Below are 13,469 nucleotides of genomic sequence, written 5' to 3' on the forward strand. Positions count from 1 at the left end.
CATCTCTACGATCGTCTCCATGGGAGAATAGCTGCCTGCATTGCTGCGAAAGGTGGATATACACTGTACTAGTGCCGACATTGTGCATGCTCTGTTGCCTGTGTCTATGTGCCTGTGGTTCTGTCAGTGTGATCATGTGATGTATCTGACCCCAGGAATGTGTCAATAAAGTTTCCCCTTCCTGGGACAATGAATTCACGGTGTTCTTATTTCAATTTCCAGGAGTGTATAATACACTGTGACACAAGGTTTTGCGACCTTCCAATTTGTTCATTAGCGAGATGCGTTTTAATCAGAGCGGCACATGCATCTGTTCTTTTAACTGATGAGTGTGGCACTTTTTTTCTTTATTGTAATTTAATTCCCCTGCCCCACACAGGCAGGGGAGGGCTCGCAGTGGCACAGTCAACCGCTCTTCAGCCAAAGGGCTTAACAAAAAAAAAAAAAAAAAATACAGAAAGACTAACTCTTCCACAAAAGGGGGATAAAAGGGGGACAAAAATGCACTGTAAATGGAGATGATGGGAGTTAAAATACACACTAATACAGAGATATGCACGGGAGCCGGCCGTGGTGGTCTCGCGGTTCTAGGCGCGCAGTCCAGAACCGTGCGACTGCTACGGTCGCAGGTTCGAATCCTGCCTCGGGCATGGATGTTTGTGATGTCCTTAGGTTAGTTAGGTTTAACTAGTTCTAAGTTCTAGGGGACTAATGACCACAGCAGTTGAGTCCCATAGTGCTCAGAGCCATTTTTTGCACGGGAAGACAGTTAAAAAGTCGACATAAAGAACACAGCTGGCAATGTGAAGTGTACTTACAAAACAGTGGAGGCAAAAACAAAATAAAGTCGGTCACAGTATAAAAAGCACATGAACAATCATAGACTAAATACAGATGGAGCACACAATTAAAACCACATCACTAGATGACACTGTATAAACGGCACTGAACACAACACTAAGGCATCACACTTGATAATGAATAAAAACCTGGGATGATCTGCCATGGAGGGGGGGGGGATGAGGGGGAAGGGAAAAGGAGGGGAGGGGAAGGGGGATGAGGGGAGGTGTGCCGAAGGAGGGCTGGGCTGGGAAAGGACAGGAGAGGAAAACAGCCAAGGAGGGGGTGTAGGGACTCAGGGGGTAGGAGGGAAATCCGCTCAGGGAGATTGAGGGGAGAGGAAAAGTGGGACTCTGAGGAGAGGAGGTTTCAAGAACAGGCTACAGTTGGTAGGAAGTGTAGATGTCATGGCAAAGTTCAACATCCAGGAGGGGGAGGTGCTGGCAATTTCCCTGATGAACGAGATCGAGGGATACAGCGTTAGAGGGACGGCAACTTGTGTAATTAACCGTGTCAGCTGAGAATCTATTTTATTGTAGATATATGTATTATATTTTTCTCTATAATGCATTCGCTTATTTACGAAAATGGCTCTTTGCCTTCAGACCATGGAGGTTTTGATAAGGGTAGATGGCGCTACGAACTTAAACAGCGCGCTCTGAAGTGGGCGCCGCCATGTTAGATGCCCCAAAACATCAGCAGACTGATGTTTACGATTGCTTTTTGTTAATATCTGTCACGTTCACGCAACAATTGTTTTAAATGGAAAATGTTACAGTACTTTCGTGAATAATACAGCGACAGGAAGGCATTTTCTGTCGTTTTTCTGACCTTAAATAATTATTTTATCCAGTTATGTGACACATTTCGCCTTGTTTATGTAACATTATTTTTGTAATACGTGTCGAACACCAAAGAAGAGAACTATGTGACAGGAAAAAGCTGTTTTGAAATCTAGCATTTTCCTTAAAATGGACTGACAAAATAACTCCATCTTCTGTCTGGAGTATGGGACAATGGACGTCAATATCCAATAAAACAATACCAATCGCCATTATTTAGGTTTTATTTTTGGGCTACCAGTTTCGATGATACACTACGTCATCTTCACGCCTATACATTGAAGGTTATAACAGAGCAATAAGTACATATTAAAATACAGAGCGCATTGTCTAAAAGACGCAAGTGTTGCATATCAACTTACGTAATTGAAATACATACAGTGAAGGTTATAACAGAGCAATAAGTACATATTAAAATACAGAGTGTATTGTCTAAAAGATGCAAGTGTTACATATTTATTTACACAATTAAAAGAACTCAGTCTTAATTAAAATCTACATGATACAACGTAATATGTTTTATCAGAAATTAATTAGTTATTCATGCATATTGTGAAATCCTCAGTAACCTAATGGAAGTATTCATAAAACACAAGTGTCACAGTAACGCAACCATCAGTCCGATATATCCATTGTCTGTAAAAATGTATGGCTATACGTCGCAGACTACTGGTTTTGTCAAACAGCAAAAGACGGGTAAAGGGACCGACTACCCATACGTAAGGTAGCTAACAGGATCATGTATCAGGTAAAGTAAAGGGGGTACGCTATAAGCAATGACACATTTATAGTAAGTATACATAAAGAAACACTACATTAAAAAGGCATTACACCTATTGAAACACCATAGCTGAACTCAGTGGTTATCAGACAATATTCTACAAGGAGCAACCAAAAGAACACTCTAGGATAATGACTGTAAGAAGTAAACAATATAAATACGAAAAGTGAAAAATAAAAAGTAAATACGTGTCCACTCATGTGATAAGACCATGGGTATCACAACCGAAAAGTGGATATTGAGTACGTTAACTTTTCAGAACTGCGATAAATCGACTCGTCTTAAGTAGGCTTTTCCAGGCGATATGGAACAGGTTGTGATGTCATCTTTGGCCCTCTAGTTTTGAGTGTATGTTTGGACAGTTGCTGACAGTTGTCCAAGGAACACGCATGCCCGTGTGAGAATGTTTTTGAGGCTACCAGACCTTATCTGTGGTATATTTTTCGTTACTTTATTACTCATGTTGACTTCTCTCTTCAGAGTAATCGTTACGAGACCAGTTAAAAGTGCTGCTGTATTTTGTAACACGAAGGTTACTCGATTAAAGCAGGTGAGTAGACAGCCGCTCGTGTTGATTTGTGTCTTTGTGGTCAATTACGGCTTGATGTAGGTCCGACTTAACAAATAGTAGTGGATTTACCTGATATGTTTCGTATAGTTAGACCACTAGGATCTAACTTTAGTTTACTTTTAGGTCAAACTTTAGTTTTAGTTACGTAGAGGTTTCTGTCCATTCGGTTTTACGGTACCGTAAAGGCGGATCTAACTATCACATCTATACAATTTTCATCTGCATTTAAGTGTTGTAACGATGGTCTTGGAAGTGGCGATTTTTTTCTAGTGATTTTCCGCAATTACATGATTAAGAAGTGAGGTATTCGGATATTATATGATGAAGTGTATATCATACTGTACTTTACTAATTTTGGACCCAATGTGGACTCTCATTCGATTTAACATTTCGTGGTATGTACTTGAGTTTACCTCTTGGTTTTTACGCTGCCCTGCGATCTATATGGAACAGTCAACGTCCGGTTTGGTTTAGCACTGTTCGATATTTGAAATCCATAGTGACGTAGTCTAATAATATATTTATTTGCGTGACTTCCTACAACGAGACTACTGTTAATTATGTTCATTCCATAGATACTCCCCAGAAGTATGATGTTAGGAATTTCTGCCCAAACAACTGATGTGGGTTCCATCTTCCAAATAGTATTCTTACAAATGAAAACCTTGTGTTATTGTTTAAAAAAGGTGTGCTTCGTATTTTTATTGTTTACTTCTTACAGTCATTATCCTAGAGTGTTCTTTTGGTTCCTTCTTGTAGAATATTGTCTGATAACCACTGAGTACAGCTATGGTGTTTCAATAGGTGTAATGCCTTTTTAATGTAGTATTTCTTTATGTATACTTACTATAAATGTGTCATTGCTTATAGCATACCCCCTTTACTTTACCTGATACATGATCCTGTTAGCTACCTTACGTATGGTTAGTCGGTCCCTTTACCCGTCTTTTGCTGTTTGACAAAACCAGTAGAGTCTGCGACGTATAGCCATACATTTTTACAGACAATGGATGTATCGGACTGATGGTTGCGTTACTGTGACACTTGTGTTTTATGAATACTTCCATTAGGTTACTGAGGATTACACAATATGCATGAATAACTAGTCAATTTCTGATAACACATATTACGTTGTATCATGTAGATTTTAATTAGGACTGAGTTCTTTTAATTGTGTAAATAAATATGTAACACTTGCATCTTTTAGACAATACACTCTGTATTTTAAAATGTACTTATTGCTCTGTTATAACCTTCACTGTATATATTTCAGTTACGTAAGTTAATTTGCAACACTTGCGTCTTTTAGACAATGCGCTCTGTATTTAAATATGTACTTATTGCTCTGTTATAACCTTCACTGTATAGGCCTGAAGATGACGTAGTGTATCGTCGAAACTGGTAGCCCAAAAATAAAATCTAAATAACGGCGAATGGTATTGTTTTATTTCAAATTGATGATTGATCTATGCCCTCTTCCCGAAAATGCTGAGAAAGTACTGAGCTGTGTTTGGTCAATTTGCGATCTTTCATTCACACAGCGTTCACTCAATCTTTTCGAGTTTGCCTGATGGGAAATCTCGAGTCAAATGACAGCAATAGAGCCAATAGAGTAAAAGTAAACAGAGCAACCAAAATTCACGTATATAGAAGAAATTACCGCTTGAACGAGTTCACTGATTCCTTCACATATTAAGCTATAATCAGAATGATTAGTACAGCTGTAAACGATGCAAACAGGAATTTGCTATGAAAAAACTTCCACGAGAAGCTGATGTTTGAGGCAACTGGCATGGCGAACATCGGCTTCAAGTTTGTGACGTCCTGAGTACTCTCCAGTGCTTCAGATATCGCCTGTGTCGTTGGCTGCGGTATTAGACCGTTGATCAGGATCTACGGATGGAATCGGACATTATAATTTGCCGTGGCAGTGAGATATGGACGATTAATGCAAAAATAATTCAAAAAGGGAAGCATTTTAACCTTTCAATAGAGAGACTATTGTTGGGAATCGGTATGCTAGAAAGGAAACCAACTAGTTATTTCGGGGAACCGACTAGATAGGAAAACGTAATCAGACTGTATTCGACATGGAATATCTGTGGGCAGGACAGTTAGGCAGCAGAATGGATGGAGTCTAATTTGAGGGAGGTCTTTCCAGGTTTCTAGGCGATGAGGTGAGATCAATATGTCGACGGAATAGGTGGTGGCCGGTTGATATTGCAAAATATGCACGAGAAACATAATGGATAAGGTTTAAGATGATGATGGCGATGATTCATCTCGTAAGACAGGAGCCCCTGTTGTCTCTTGTTTATTGCAGCAACAGCCAATCTAACAGTGAGAATACAGCGTCACAGATATACCCCATTGTTAAAAAAAAAAAAAAAAAAAAAAGCTGTAATTTCCAAGGGTGACTGCCTATCGAATGCGTGGTCCTGTAACGACATGTATCGAACATGCTACTCGATGTCGATCATACGACTCTGGTGGCGCGAATTATTGTATATGTTTTGTACGTTGCTAGGGAAAGATGGTTAACCGTTTACGGTTGTGAATAACAGTGAATGAAAGCGTTGAAGTTTTCAGTGCCGATAGTCTCAGATGACGATTCCTGTGTTACGTAGGGCTGAAAGTTGCTTGAAATTTTGTTGGTATTTCAAATTGCTCCCAGATGAGTACAGCAGAAACTGTGTAGAATGGTCATCGTCTCAACTCCGTGAAACTTCGCAAGAAAGGTGGGGATGCTGATTTCCGTTCGCAGTTGTTCTCTTGTGACACTGGATGCAGTACATCTACACTCACGCTCATAAGTTAAGGATAATGCTGACAGATGATGAAACAACGCTCTGGTGGCCGGTTTGTGGGTTTGAATCACCTCGGGGTATGACCATGCGGTGCATTTGACCTGCGGTCGTCGCACGGTGGCGCTGGCAGCAGTCCACACACGCAGAGGTGTGTTGGTGCATGTCAGAGTACGGTGCAGTAAGTACGTGTGCAGACGTTCTAATGGTGACTGTGTATTGAAAACGGCTCAAAGAGATGACGTTATGAGCGGTAAAATACTAGTGTGACTGGAGGCTGGTCGAACATAGCAGGAAGTAGCACGTGTGCCACAAAGTGTCATCTCAAGATTATGACAACGATTCCAGCAGACAGGAAACGTGTCCAGGCGCTACAGTACGGGACGTCCACAGTGTACAGCACCACAAGAAGACGGATATCTCATCATCAGTGCCTGCAGACGGCCGCGGAGTACTGCAGGTAGCCTTGCTCGGGACCTTACCGCAGCCACTGACACAGTTGTCTCCAAACACACAGTCTACAGACGACTGAACAGACATTGTTTATTCGCCCGGAGACGTTCAAGGTGCGTTCCACTGACATCTGGTCAGAGGAGAGCCCGTAAAGCTTGGTGTCAAGAACACAGTACATGGTCATTGTAACAGTGGTTCCGGGTTATGTTCATGGACGAGTCTAGGTATAGTCTTAACACTGATCCTCGCCCTGTTTTCATTGGTGTGAACCAGGACCCAGATACCAACCCCTTAACGTCCTTGAAAGGGACCTGTATGGAGGTCGTGATTTGATGGTGTGGGGTGGGATCATGATTGGTGCACGTACACCCCTGCATGTAGCCGGCCGCTGTGGTCGAGCGGTTCTAGGCGCTTCAGTCCGGAACCACGCGGTTGCTACGGTCGTAGGTTCGAATCCCGCCGCGGGCATGGATGTGTGTGAAGTCATTAGGTAGTTAGGTTTAAGTAGTCCTAAGTCTAGAGGACTGATGGCCTCAGATATTAAGTCGCAAAGTGCTTGATCCATTTGAACCCTTTTTGAACCCCTGCACGTGTTTGACAGAGGAAGTGAACAGGTCAGGTATATCGGACGTCATTTTGCACCAGTATGTCCGCCTTTTCAGGTGAGCAGTGGGTCCCACCTTCCTCAAAAAATGGCTCTGAGCATTATGGGACTTAACGTCTGAGGTCATCAGTACCCTAGAACTTAGAACTACTTAAACCTTACTAGCCTTATGACATCACACACATCCGTGCCCGAGGCAGGATTCGAACCTGCGACCGTAGCGGTCGCGCGGTTCCAGACTGATGCGCCTAGAACCGCTCGCTCACTACGGCCGGCTCCATCTTCCTCCAGATGGATGATAACGCACGGCCCCGCCGAGCTGCCATCGTGGAGGAGTACCTTGATACAGAAGATATCAGGCGAATGGAGTAGCCTGCCTGTTCTCCAGACCTAAAGCCCATCGAGCACGCCGGCCAGGGTGGCCGAGCGGCTCTAGCCGCTACAGTCTGGAAACGCGCGACCGCTACGGTCGCAGGTTCGAATCCTGCCTCGGGCATGGATGTGTGGGATGTCCTTAGGTTAGTTAGGTTTAAGTAGTGCTAATTTCTAGGGGACTGATGACCTCAGAAGTTAAGTGCCGTAGTGCTCAGAGCAATTTGAACCCATCGAGCACGTCTGGGATGCTCTCGGTCGACGTATCGATGCACGTCTTCACACCCCTAGGATACTTCAGGAGCTCCGACAGGCACTGGTGCAAGAATGGGAGGCTATACCTCAGCAGCTACTCGACCACCTGATCCAGAGTATGCCAACCGGTTGTGCGGCCTATGTACGTGTGCATGGTGATCATATCCCATAATGATGTCGGCGGGATACATGCGCAGGAAACAGTGGCGTTTTGTAGCACATGTGTTTCGGGACGGTTTTCTCAACTTATCACCAATACCGTGGACTTACAGATCTGTGTTGTGTGTATTGCCTATGCGCCTATGCTATTAGTGCCATCTTTGTGTAGTGCCACGTTTTGTGGCACCACATTCTGCAATTATCCTTAATTTATGAGCATGACTGTATAAGAAAGGACGCATCGAGAAGAGCATCAGTTTGGTGTCTTGTCGGATAAGAGACTACACACTACAAGCGACAGCTTCTGAAACGTAGTTCCCCACGAACAACCTGCGCGACTACTACGATCTCTGCCGAGAAGTCAGTTACGTCGTAGTCACGAACGAGAGTGTTCCAATCGATGGAGACAAAACAAGGTACTCGTAATAGACGAATCGCATACAGCTACCAGAGAGGCAAACCGTAGAAAAATGAAGTCTGAATATTTGGCAGCGCTGGAAGAGAATCCCACAAGTGCGTGTAGTTCAAGTTCATTCAAGGGGAAAGAAAACTTTAGCCTGTCTGATAAAGCAATTTATATTGTCAGGCACGGAAGTGATAACAGACGTCTGTAAGTCACAGAATGTCATAAAGAAAGAAGGATTTCAGTATGAATTTGTGAATCATTCAGTTTAATTTGTGTCTTCCGACGATTTATCCGTCTACACACAGAACATTTAACGCTTGTGGAAATGTGTGAAATTGTCGAGAAAAAGAGAGGGCTGGCCAGGAGATACACACGATCTCTGTGTCTTCCAATACCTATACTTCCTCAGCTTCATATTATGTGGAAAAATTGACTCTCCTGACTTTTCTGACAGACATAGCAATAGTGTAGTGAGGAAAAAGGAGTGCTGCCGGCGGCTTATACAATACGAAGGACAGGCCATCAAAAGACGTGGCTGACGACCAATGTGAGTAAAGTTGTTATTTTCATATGTAAGTAACTGGAACTTAGTAAACGTTCGTCTTTCGTCGTTGATCTAGTTCCCGCTGCAAACAGTATCCATAACTCGCATCATTATTGTCGTATGATTGTCATCGAGTTACACATTAATATATATATCGTTTGGGGTCCGCGCTTTCGATAGGCAACCACACGTGGAATGTATCAAAAAAGCAGTAAACTGTCACTTTCTGCCCAGAAACCCACTTCTACCAAACATTTAGTGCTATCAAGAAACTGTGGCGAAACATTTGCAATACGACCCAACGTTCACCAATAGTCATCACGCAAAAAAAAAAATACCACGGCGGTATAAAGCTACAAAAAAATGGATCTAGTAATTACCTGCACGACGCGTCGAAACAGCTTCACAATGGCAGACACTCCATTGAAGGCACGCGCCATCCAGTCCCATTCTACCGTAGAAATTATTTGGTCGATTAGACCCACTCGCAGAGCACTTTGGCGTGGCTCCCGGCTCCTCAGCGACCCTCCGACCTCAGGCTGGGTTGCGCGACGCGTGGCAGCGACTCCCCAACTCCTCACTGATTCTCTGCCGCGCTGCACGAAGGACAGCATCCACCGGCGGGACTTTTCTTCTCTGTCCACAGACGGCGCGTCCGAAAAGAAGGCCACAGTGCGGAGGTTTTGCTTCATAGGAATGGGCTTTCCGGTATGGAGCAGGCCATTAGAGTGCAATCAGGTGTCCATTCTCAGGACGCGATAGGATTAATTGCAGGAGACGCGTTCCGTTGACTGACACTCAGTATCAAAAACATCAGCATCGCTTTGACAGCCTTCATTGTATTGCAACTTCTCTCCGTGCGACTTATACCGTCCTGTTGCTACGATACGGACCAGTCAACGTTGAGCGCTGTTCGTTTGTTTCTTCCTCTGCGCCGTACCAGCCTTGTCCGCACATTATCAAGGGTACAGACAGGTTACGACTTACCGCTCGGGAAAAAAAAAGACACTACTTTCAGCTGATCTAGTCCCGTTGAAATCTCCAGGCCAGTTTTCATCGAGTAATACAGGCCAGAGATATTTTTCGGCGAATTCTGATCGGCTGTGAGTCTTCGTCGCGAAATGCCAAACAGCCGATTTAGGAGAGGCGTAAAAAAGTAGAGGTCAGATGTTTGGTTGCTATTGTACATACGCCCGTAGGCAATCGGCATTTGTATGACACCAGACTGTCGTGATTTCACGTGCTTTTTTTTTTCATCCTAACTAGGTAATACGTTTTATCTGCTGTACCCGCTAACAAGAATAACCTGTAATGAAATGTGCTGCTATTTTCCGAGTCTCTTCTGGTTATTTTTTTTTTTATCAATGCTGTCTGACACAGGTCCCAGACTGACGAGCAATATTGAAGTATTGGTCGACCAAGGGTTTTCATAAACTACCTCTTCTGTGGGTGGACTACACTTCCTTACGATTCACCCCACATAATAATAATTTCGTGTTGTTTAACGAGCTGGTGCAAGTCTTTCAATAGGACGCGCCATTTCGGTGTTTTGTCCCTAAGCTACCCCAGTTATCGATAAGGGGACCTACAGGAGGGAGCAATATCGCAGAAGAAGCTGAGTAGCACCGTGGTGTAGTGGTTATGATACTAAACTGTTGTATGGAGGGTCGTGAATTCGACACTCACCTGGACTGTACAATTTTAATTTCTATATTCGATTCGAGTACATTCTAGAAGTATCCACAAATGTTAAGAATCAGTGTACTGGAATGTTCTGTAGCTGTGTGTACATTGTATGTGTTCTAACCGGAGGCAGTTCGCTCCGCGTTCTTGTATGTGCAAGTGGTGGATAAACCTTCGTTAAGTGAAGTTAGTGTTCGTCATTCATCTAATTACACCTTCTTCTGTGTGACAATATAAACACATAGGAAATAAATTAGATAGAATTGAGTGGCCTTCAGGTATGATAACTATAGTGCATTGCTAGCATGTGAACTGTCATTTGTTGAAATCTCGTTAAGCATTTAGAAGTGGTTGATTCGAAGGTTCATTATGAAAATATTCAGTCACACTGAAACACTCATTTTTATAAGCTATTGACAATCTTATTGTTTTATTAGAGGTGCCTTATTTCCCTCAGATCGCAGATGCACTCAAATTTGCTTTATTATGTGACTGTGATTTAGTACAGAATTTCTAAGAGTTGTAAGAAGCCATATTTCCGGATGTCTTAAAGTCCGCCATTTCTGGTATATCTCCTGAACCTACCACGTGAGCGACCATCCTTCAGTTCTCCTGCTTTGGGATTTACCCACATCCGGCCATGCTGACTGGTTTGGTACCTGAGATCACCTGGAGTGGCCTAGCAGTCTCCTCCCAAGGCCGACCCATTAAGCCAGCAAATTTGTCTCTGCTTTGTACCAACCATTTACGGCCGAATAGCTCGTCTAAAAATGTGTAACCTTACTCCAAGCATTTTTGTAAGTACTCTGACCTCATAAAAATTGTAGAATACAATGCTCATATAATCAATGTAGTCGATGTGGCAGAAGAAGCAGGAGTTTATATTTACGCATTGAATAACATTTAGTTTTTCCTGTCACGTGTTTCTATGAAGAAATGAATTTTATATGTGCATTTAGCTGCGTTGACCGGTATATACTAACTTATTCTAAGTTTCCGATTAAATTTTAGAGCAACTGCATTGCGTGAGCTGACTTTGGAGTGCAGTAAAAAGCAGAAGTAACGTAGCAGCAGTAAGTAAATTGCATCCAGTGACTGTACAGCACAACTTACTACTACTAAATTAGCAACATGCCGATTATGTCACTCGTGTGAAACGATTTTAATTTGTTCGTGATCGTGCGTATACTTGTTAAAGTACCAGACTATTTTCGTTTCTCTAAAGACTGCTATTGAAATGAAGCAATAGAAGAACAAACGGGAATCGAACCAAGGTCTCATTTATAGTCAAGTAAACTGTAATTACGTAGAAAGAAACGGTCGCAAGCCGAATTAGACAAAGGTCTACCAGGCAATAGTACGGTTCATAAAGAAAATTAACTACTGGAATTGACTTTACTTGATATCGAAATTTTGTTTTGCTGGCAAGATACAAGGCAGTAGAGCAGTTTAGCAAGTAATATACGAGCGGTTTGACATGAACTACACATGAGGCGTATTAACACGTTTACGCAACAACTGGCTCTCAATAAAGCTTACTGCCTCTACACTGGAGTAGGACACTAATCATCATTATAGTTAAATGATCACCAATGGTGGAGCACTAACAACTTGGACAACGGCTTCTACTGCCAGTTTAGTTACTGGAAATTACTTTGAAATAGTTTTCGAGTAATTGTGTCATTTGCAATGATTTTTATTTGAATTCTCAAGGAGCATTCACTTCCTTGTATTATTTAATACATATGGGACATGTGATACTTGAATCTACCATAGTTTGAATAGTTGTAGCTATTTGCTAACTGTAATACACACAACTTACAAGAATGAAAATTGTATTTCTTGAGTACTGTTACTGTTACATTAAATTTAGATACGGCTAAACTTGTAGCATGGGGACCGAAAAACTGGTCTATCTCGGATCTAAGCTTGAAACGTCCCCTTTGAACAATTATACACGACTTCCCCTTTGAACAATTATACAAGACTGTGCTTCAACCTGACGCACAATATTTTTTTAGCGCAACGCAATCTGACTTTCAACACACAATATTTTGTTAGCGCAACGCAATCTGACTTTCAATAATCTCTAGAAGAGAATGGCCCTGACTAACATTAAACTATCTCTTTCACAAATCACTTACCTCACAAAAATCTTCGCTGCTCAAGCTACTGCAATACAGCGAGCGCCACTACTGCCAGCTAAATAAAAGATTCAAACTATGGAAGGCACTAACTACTGATAGGGATAGTTAGCAAATGAAAGATATTAATAGAGAACAAACAATGTATTTACCTTGATATCATGACAAATTACAAAACTCCGCCATCTCTCTCCCCACATCCACCACTGCTGGCAGCTCACCTCCAACTGCCCAGCGCTACGCGCTGTTCACAGCCAGCTGCCTAACACTACAATGGTTGAGTATTACAACAATGCAAAGCAGCCACAGACTGCACACGGCACAGCCGGTGATTTTCATACAGAGGTGGCGTTACTAATAAAAAAACCTAAACAGCCTACTTACATAGCCCCCATGCTCCCCACAAAAAATTTTACAAATTTTGTTGGGCACTGGCCAATACATATTTGTTAAAAATTTTTTTCACAATTACAATAACAAAGAAATCAAATGCACACACTTATTGATACAATGTTGGTCAAAAGCTAAAATTTTCTCACAGTCCATAAAGACAGTCCTGATCATTCATCACATTGCAGTGTTTTTCTCAAAGTCTGAGCAGTAAAAGAAAATGCACACGGAAGTAGTGGATTTCCATGCAGTCTTGAAGAAGTATCGTTGTCCTTCCAACGGAAAGACAGTGCTGACTCTCGACATGCTGACAGGTAATGGGCCACAAGAGAGCAAACCCACAGCGGAGTCAGTCGAAGTTTTGAAGAGTATTGGTGGGTAGGTCATCACAGAGCAGACCCACTGTAGTCCTGGTAGAGATTACGGTATTGGTGGGCCACCAGAGGTGCAGACCCACTGCAGTCCTTGTAGAAATAATGGTATTGGTGAGTCATCAAAGGTGCAGACCCACTGCAGTCCTTGTAGAGATAATGGTACTGGTGAGTCAGCAAAGACGCAGACCCACTGTAGTCCTTGTAGAGACGGCCAGCAGCCATCTGTTGCGACTGTGCAGGTGCACAA

Source organism: Schistocerca nitens, chromosome 4 (genome assembly GCF_023898315.1).
Source record: "Schistocerca nitens isolate TAMUIC-IGC-003100 chromosome 4, iqSchNite1.1, whole genome shotgun sequence".
Taxonomy (NCBI): Eukaryota; Metazoa; Arthropoda; class Insecta; order Orthoptera; family Acrididae; genus Schistocerca; species Schistocerca nitens.